Here is an 8,305-nt window from a genome sequence, read left to right as displayed (position 1 = left end):
AGTCAGGGGTCAAGAGTGGAAAAAAGTGTCAGAACTCAAGTTTTTCTGGTTTTCTCTGAGCTTCTGCCTTATTATTCTTTCTCCAGTTTCTCCATACACATGAAGGTATATATCTACCCCATAGCTTCCAAATTTGTTTTACGTATTCAGCCACACTCTAATCCCAAATTTTTAGAGTAAAGACTCTGATTGGCCCAACTTGCATCAGCTGTCCAGAGAAGGCTCTACAATATACGGGCTGGACCAGCAATTCAGAAATTGCAGAGGAATAAACACTATTCTGTTTATAGCACCTGAACGTTTCAGGTCACATAGCTATCTCACAATGGTATAAGGAATGAAGGCACAGTCCTATGCAAACCTAAATTTTTCTAGTAAGTACTCAAGGTCTGAGTCTATACATTTAAAGTTGCCTTATTTTAGGAACCTAATTTTTCATTGACAATAAATATTCCCCACGCTCTACCTTAACAACTTCCTCTCTATCTCCTCAACTCTAACAAAAGCTTCCAAAGGAGATCTTTCTTCTGAAAAGAAACTAACTGGAATAAAATTCAGTAAAAACTACGACTCCATTGAGTTAGCATTTGTGTTAGATCAAGAATCAGGAAAGGCTCAGAATTTTCAATTTCTACATCTCTTAATAGCAAGAAAGGTTTCCTTTAAGTAAAAAAAAAAAAAAAAAAAAAAAGTGCCCCTGGATAAGTCACCTCGCCTCCCTAGGCCTCAATTTCCATATCTGTAAAATGGGAATGAACTTTTCATGGGGTGATGTGGCTATTAAATGTCATTAGGCTTGACCTGTACTGAGTACTGGTGGTTAGTTGCAATGTTGATGATAATGGTGATAGCGGTGTTGGTGGTGGTGGTGGTGGTATTGTTGGTGGTTATGTTAGTAGCAGTGGTGAAGTGGTGATAATTAATTATCACAGAACCAAGAGTGTTACATTTTTCTCAGCACCTAACAATCACATATTGAATGAAAAAAAGAGAACAAGAAATTTTCAGACAACCCCAAGGATATTAGTCACCATGTGCAGGAGTGAACAAAAATAGATTTACAGTTATGAATACAACAAACAGAGTTTATGCTTATATTATTATGTATTAATTACTGTATTATTTATCATATGAACAACTGAAGCCTACTTTTGCCCACCCCTGTATATATTAACCATGGATGTGACCAACACAAATTATGCTTAAATATTCATTATGAAGATCCCTTAAAATCCTTCCAAAAGGAATTTAACTAACAATTTGTTTGGAGAGGAGACAAGATGAGTAAATAAGAATTTTAGTTACTACATGTACTTAAAAGGAATAAAATTACATTTCTTTTAAATAATAATGCAGCCCTAGACAGTTTGCTCACTGGGTAGAGCATCGGCCTGCCAACTGAAGGGTCCCGTTTGAATTTCAGTCAAGGGCACAGGCCAGGATTGCTGGCTTGATTCCCGGTAGGGGGCATGCAGGAGGCAACCAATCCATGATTCTCTCTCATCATTGATGTTTCTATCTCTCTCTCCCTCTCCCTTCCTCTCTGAAATCAATAAAAATATATTTAAAAATAAATAAATAAATAAAATCTCACACAATATACTCTTTCATTTGTCTTCCTCCCAATTAGCTTGCTACATAAAGTCACACATGATTAATTCAAATTTTGTCTTCAAAAAAATCACATTTCTGTATTAGTTACTATCTACTTGTGGGTTCAGGTCCCGTCAGCATACTATTTTAACATCTGAAAGTCTGCGTAAACCCGTTTTGCAACTGACATATCTAGAATCTAGGGGTGCCTTGTCCTCTCGGAATTCCCAGGGTGCAGCAATCACACCGACTGCTTTCTTTGCCATAATTTGAAAGCCTTACTAATTCTAAGGCTTCCCCACTCCATAATCACAGTTGGTCAGCTTGAGATTAATTAGTCATTCAATGTCATTTACCATGAAGATTGCTTACCAGATTACTGGTTTAGACGTTACTAATAATTAGTTCCCGAGAATTTTTCCACCGTTGCTCATTTGCATATGTAGAATCACACTGTGAGAGTGAACTAAGAATGGATTTTTTCTTTGAGTTAAAGTTTAACTGGAATGGGACTTTTCTCCTTACCTTGCCATTTTGCTCCTTCTCTGGGACACGGAATTGAATGCTGTCCCTTTAAAAGAGTCCAGTGGCCTTCTTTGTTTATAATTCTCAAATCCCATGGTTCAGGCTCCACACACTCCTGCTCACATTTGGTTTAGATTTGACTTTTCTTTGCTGGAGAAGAATAAGATTTATTACTACAGAAGCCAGCAAGCCCCAATATTTAGAAAAAAATAAATAAACAAACACTAGTCTGCCCGCGTGAACCAGGCTGTGGCTCTCCCGCGTCTTCTAAAAGATGTCACCCAGCTATGACACTGCTGCGTGCATTTGTCTAGAGAGTGTCCAGGTGTCTGAATGCTTCTACCTGTTGGCTCATGGGATTCCCGAAGTCCCCCTCTAAAATGTGTTGGGAAGAAAAGGAACAAGAGTCATTTATGTAACGCGTGCTTACTGAGCATACTACATATGCCAGATAGAGAACTGTCAGGCACTGAGGGCTGAATATGGACTAGTGCCTAAGACAGGCTGTAAGATTGGAGTCGCTCAAGGAAATAGGCAGATGCAGTGAGCAAGAGGGAAGTTAATTAGAGGGAATGGGGATGGAGCCCCAACCAGGGACGGTTAGGACTCAGTTTACCCTCTTGTTAGGGTTGAATTTTATGCGCAAAAACTGCAAGGGGCGCCCCTAGCCATTTGGCTCAGTGGATAGATCGTCAGCCTGATATATATATATATATATATACATGTATATATATGTATATGTATATATAAAAGAAAAACACAAGGGGCGAGGCTGGGGGATGTAAGTGTTCTAGTCTGATTAGATGGAGCTGGTTGTCCTTCAGACCGATTAGCGCTGGCCATGGAGGCTGTGGGCCTTAAGTGGCTGTTGTTATTGTTGGCCTGCAGTCTTGCCCTCGGTGCGGCTGCCTGCTGTGCGGGATAGGGTGATCGCTGGCTGTTCTATGAAATAAGGCTGGGGCCACTTTCTCATTCAGGATTTCTAGTCCGCCTGAGCCACAGGTCCTCTGCTGGCCTGGTCCAGACGTGTCCTGCCTGAGGCAGGTCCTTGAGTCCCACGATGAGGCAGGCGCCCCTGTAAAGGTCTTGATGCCTTCTTTCACTTACTACTCATAACGGATTGTGAGGCAGGTCTTCTTAGTCTTATCTGGGGCACGGGAAAACTGAAGCTCCCAGAGTTAAGTGACCCGAGTGAAGTCACTGGCTGATCGCAGGGACAGCGGTGCTCAGCCGTGGGCTTTCTCGGCTGTTGATTGTGTCCTGGATTCTCTCCAAATAGGATCTCCTGTCAGCCCAGATCAATTCAAGCTCTCTCTTCTTCAGTTCCCCACGTGCCATTGAAACAGGAATTTTTGGGGTAAAATAGGACAGGTTTAGGAAATTTTAGAAATTTTGGAAATTAAGGGGACCATGGAGGAAGCACAGGGCTGCAGAGCAGCAGAAGGCATATTTCCATAGAATAGGAAAGCCGAAAAGCTGCAACAGGTACATTTCCATAGAATGAGGGAGCTGGGAGAATAGCAAAAGGTCTATATTTACAAAATATATAAATTCAAAGTAAACATCATTACATAAAAGGGTACGGTCTTTTTTTTTCAATAGTTTTATTCATTTCAAACGGCTGGATCCGGCCTGCGGGCTGTAGTTTGCCCACCGCTGGTCTATACTTACAAAATAAAGAGAAGGAAGCCCTTCATCCAGAAGGAGAGGAAGAAAGCCCAGGGGGGATAGGAAAACAATGGGGAAGGAGGAGGGAGGGGAGAACCTCACAAGTCCCCTGTGAGGTTCAACACGTGAGGTTAACCTTTGAGCCTAGGAGCAACTACAGTAACCAGTCTAAGGGAATAGTGACCATTCACTATTGGGGATATCAAGGCACCAGGATCTGCAGCCTTTATAAGCCATGGGGAAAAGTAACTCAGTGAGACCCTTTCCCCCTTCTCCACGCGGGAGTCCATTCTATGGGACTCTTTCCTCTCCCCACGTGGGCGTCTGTATTTGTTCTTCAATAAATCTCCACCTTTGCTCTACCACTTTCTGTCCGTGGATTCATTCTTCGATTCCGGCGGACAAAGAATCCGGGTTCCTGTCCAAAAATTCCGTTTCATCATGGTTTGGCTTATCTGGTGCAACACCCAACAGGTATTGAATATCTAAAATGTGTCACTTTAAGGACTGAGTCAGTATGGAGGCTCAGAGAAGAGCATGGGAAAATCTCTGAGCCAGTGGTGTGGGTGGCGTGTCTGGACTGGAAGGAAGATGAGAGAGGAGCTCAGAGAGGTGATCCAGGAGTTCCCTAAGGCCAGCCTGACTCAGTAAGTCACGGGGTCAGCTTGCAGTGAGTCAGTTGTGGCGTGGGGGCTAAGGACCGCAGTCCCTCACCAAACTGTCGGGAAGCGGGCCAGCCGAACAGCCCCCCCTGGGAGAATGATCCTAATTACAATCCCTAGAATTTGCATGTCCCTCTACAGTTTACAAAGCACTATCCACATGTTTCTTCACTGGCTGACTGCTGCCTATACACACGCAGAAAGGACCAGGGTTTGAGATGACCTAGTAGTCGTAGTTTTTGTATTTGTTTAAAAAGTAAAATCCTTTGTCAAAATGAAATCTCACACAGTAGTCTAGTGTATAAGATGAATGTGAGTGGATGGGGACAGGGGGCGGGAGGCACAGCTGGTGCTTAATTAAGCCTTTGCATTGACCTCTGTTTGTTGCTTGAGGGGTCTCCAAGAAACCCCCAAGTTTCAGGAAAGGCAGCAGGACAAACATTGTTTCTAATGCATATCTACCCTGCTCCACACCCCTCCTCCAAAGAAGAAAAGCTGAATGCCCTGGAGGTAACACATCCAAGGTGACTCTTTGTCTGGTATTCACCAGGGCTGTTTTCTCACTGTGGTTAATGCCTGAGGATCTGCCTGGGAGCCAATTTGCCCTCCAATTGTTTCAAGAAAATGACCCTGACAACAGCAGGGTCAACTCTCCTACTCCCAACAGCATTTTTGAAAGTGCCTGCTCTTCAGGTGGGGCTCAGAGGCACTTTCAGACAGGCCACCCCTTGAATCATGGGATGCCCGCTGTGTGGTTGGGGAGTAGTAGGTCCAGCGATTTTTTCAGTCCCAAACATTCTCCCTACCAGGATGCAGGCTCTCTCCAACTCAAAAACTAACATTGAACTAGAGCAGCCGTGGGCAAACTATGGCCCGCGGGCCGGATCCGGCCCATTTGAAATGAATAAAACTATTGGAAAAAAAGACCGTACCCTTTTATGTAATGATGATTACTTTGAATTTATATTAGTTCACACAAACACTCCATCCATGCTTTTGTTCTGGCCCTTTGGTCCAGTTTAAGAACCCATTGTGGCCCTCGAGTCAAAAAGTTTGCCCACCCTTGGGTTAGGAGGTGACCATCTGCAAACCAGGAAGAGTGTTCTCACCAGAATCCAACCACATTGCACCCTGGTATCAAACCTCCCAGCCTCCTGAACTGTGGGAAATAAATTTCTGTTAAGTTGCCCAGTCTGTGGTGTTCTGTTATTTAGCCTGCACGGACTAAGATAATGGTGGTGGTTGCACAATTTGTGAATGTACTAAATGCTACTGAGTGGTTAAAGTGGTAAATTTTATATTATGTGCATTTTAGCACAAACATAACAACAACAATTTAATAATAATAAAACTTACATTGGCACCCTATTTCCAGGGATCAAGTTCAAACTTCCGGGTATAGTTTTGAAACAGGAATTTTCAGGGTAAAGTAGGACAGGTTTAGGAAATTTTAGAAATTTTGGAAATAAGGGACCATGGAGGAAGCACTGGGCTACAGAGCAGCAGAAGGTATATTTCCATAGAATAGGGGAAGCTGAAAAGCTGCAACAGGTACATTTCCATAGAATGAGGGAGCTGGGAACAGCAAAAGGTCTATATTTACAAAATAAAGAGAAGAAAGCCCTTCATCCAGAAGGAGAAGAAGAAAGCCCAAAGGGAATAAGAAAACAATGGGGAAGGAGGGGGGAGAACCTCATGTGTCCCATGTGAGGTTCAACCTTTGAGCCCAGGAGTTACTATAATAACCAGTCTAAGGGAATAGTGACCAATCAGAGGGGATATCAAGGCACCAGGCTCTGCAGCCTTTATAAGCTATAGGGAAAAAGAACTCAATGGGACCCGTTCCCCCTCCCTACCTGGGAGTCCATTCTGTGGGACTCTTGCCCTCTCCCCATGTGGGAGTCTGTACTTGTTCTTCAATAAATCTCCCCCTTTGCTATACCACTTTCTGTCCGTGGATTCATTAATCGATTCCGGCGGACAAAGAATCTGGGTTCCAGTCCAAAAATTCCGTTTCAGTTTACAACCTGGCCCTTGCTTACATCTTGAGCCTCAAGTCTTGCTGTGTGCCTCAAACTCTTCATCTGGTCGAATGTTCAAGTCACTCCAAACTGCTCTCCACTGCCTCAACAAGCCATCCCCTTTCATGTCTCCACATACACTCACAATTTTGCTTTTAGTAATTATAGCAAACACTTATCATAGCGCTTACTATGTCCACATACACATATATGTCTAGTGCTTAATATATGCAGAACTTTTGATTCATTCAGTCTTTAACAATTCCATGAAATATACTGCTATTAACCCCATTTTAGACTTGAGAAAATCCAGGCACTGAAAGGATAATTGACTTGTTCAAGGTCACAGGACTAGTAAGCAACCAAGGCAAGGTGTGAACCCAGGCATTCTGCCTCCTGAATCCTTACTATTGATCACAACAGAGTACTGTCTGTGGATGCTCTGCCCCTGTGGTTTCTTCTGAAGACTTCCTTCTCCTTCTTCAAGTATCACTTCCACTGTGAAGCCCCCCTTGATATTCCCCAGGAAAGGGTGCAACTCTTTTTCTAGGATCGATAGCACTCTGCACGCATGTATTGTGTGGTAACAGCTTACTCACGAGTCTGATTCCCTACCAATCAATGTGTGAGGTCCTTGAACAAGGGCAGGTCTTATTTCTCCTGATAACTTTGAGCACTCATTACATATTTGATCAACTACAGATGGCTGAGTGCACTTTCTCTCCATTTTTCAAATTCTTTCAATAAATAACAGAATCAGAAGGCAATTACGTTCCTTCAGAAATTGTGACATGGCTCCTTCAGGGTCTGGCCACCGTCACTGACAACCACTATCATTTCTGGGTATCTCACCCACCAGGCAAGACGTCCATTCAGATTTATGTTCAGCAGTCCACACGAACAATAAACACCACTTTTGATTTTCAGGTATTAAATTACACTATATTAGAGGTAGATATGAAATGATAATGCAAACATGACTTCTCAAACTCAAAATGCCTCCCTGAAGAATATGATAATCTCCTTCCTTGTTGAGAATTACTGGGTAGGATGGATGGGGGAAAGTGGATTCACGTTTGCACAGATAGGAGTATAAGTTGGAACACAAAAGTGTGGGTGGATGAGAGAGGATGGATAAAATGATGAGTGGATATGTGGATGATGGATGGACAATGCATGGATACACTGATGAACAGGTATGTAGGTGGACGGATGGAGAAGAGGATAGATCGTGCATAGATGGATACAGGTTTATGAAGAAATGTGGGGGAGGAAAGTATGGAAAGATGAATGAGAAGTTGTATGGGAGAGCAGTTGGATACATGGAGGGACAGCAGCATGGATGGACCTGTGGGCCCTGAAGGGATGTAAGGAAAGATGGGTAGGTGGATGAATGGGTGGATAGAAGAATGTCCCAGGGGATGGGCAAGAGTGTGGGTGAATGGATGCATGAATGGTGGATGAATCCAGCCTGAGGCTGAGGACACACAGGGGTTAGTGGAGCCAATTGCCAGTCCAATGGCTGACCATCATCTTCCTCTGAACAGCAACGCTCCTGAGCCAGGTGGACGTGGCTGCTCTTTCAAGGGAAGAGGAGTGAGCTCTTCCTCTCTCCCCTGGGAAGAGCCCAGCTCCCCCACCCCCCACTCCTTCCCACGGTGGGCGGTGGGCGGGGAAGCGCCAAGGTCCCAGCTCCTTCCCAGCTGCCTGTGAAGCCGAGAGAGAAGCATCCCCCACCAGATTCAGACAGAAACTTAGCCGAGAGCAGAGGCCAGGTGCTGAGTCCAGTGGGGCGAGGTTTCAGGACTCAGTCACCCTCCTGCCTGAGGCTGCCCT

Source organism: Myotis davidii, unplaced genomic scaffold (genome assembly GCF_000327345.1).
Source record: "Myotis davidii unplaced genomic scaffold, ASM32734v1 scaffold94, whole genome shotgun sequence".
NCBI lineage: Eukaryota > Metazoa > Chordata > Mammalia > Chiroptera > Vespertilionidae > Myotis > Myotis davidii.
The sequence above is the reverse complement of the archived record's forward strand: the minus strand, read 5'-3'. Positions refer to the sequence as shown.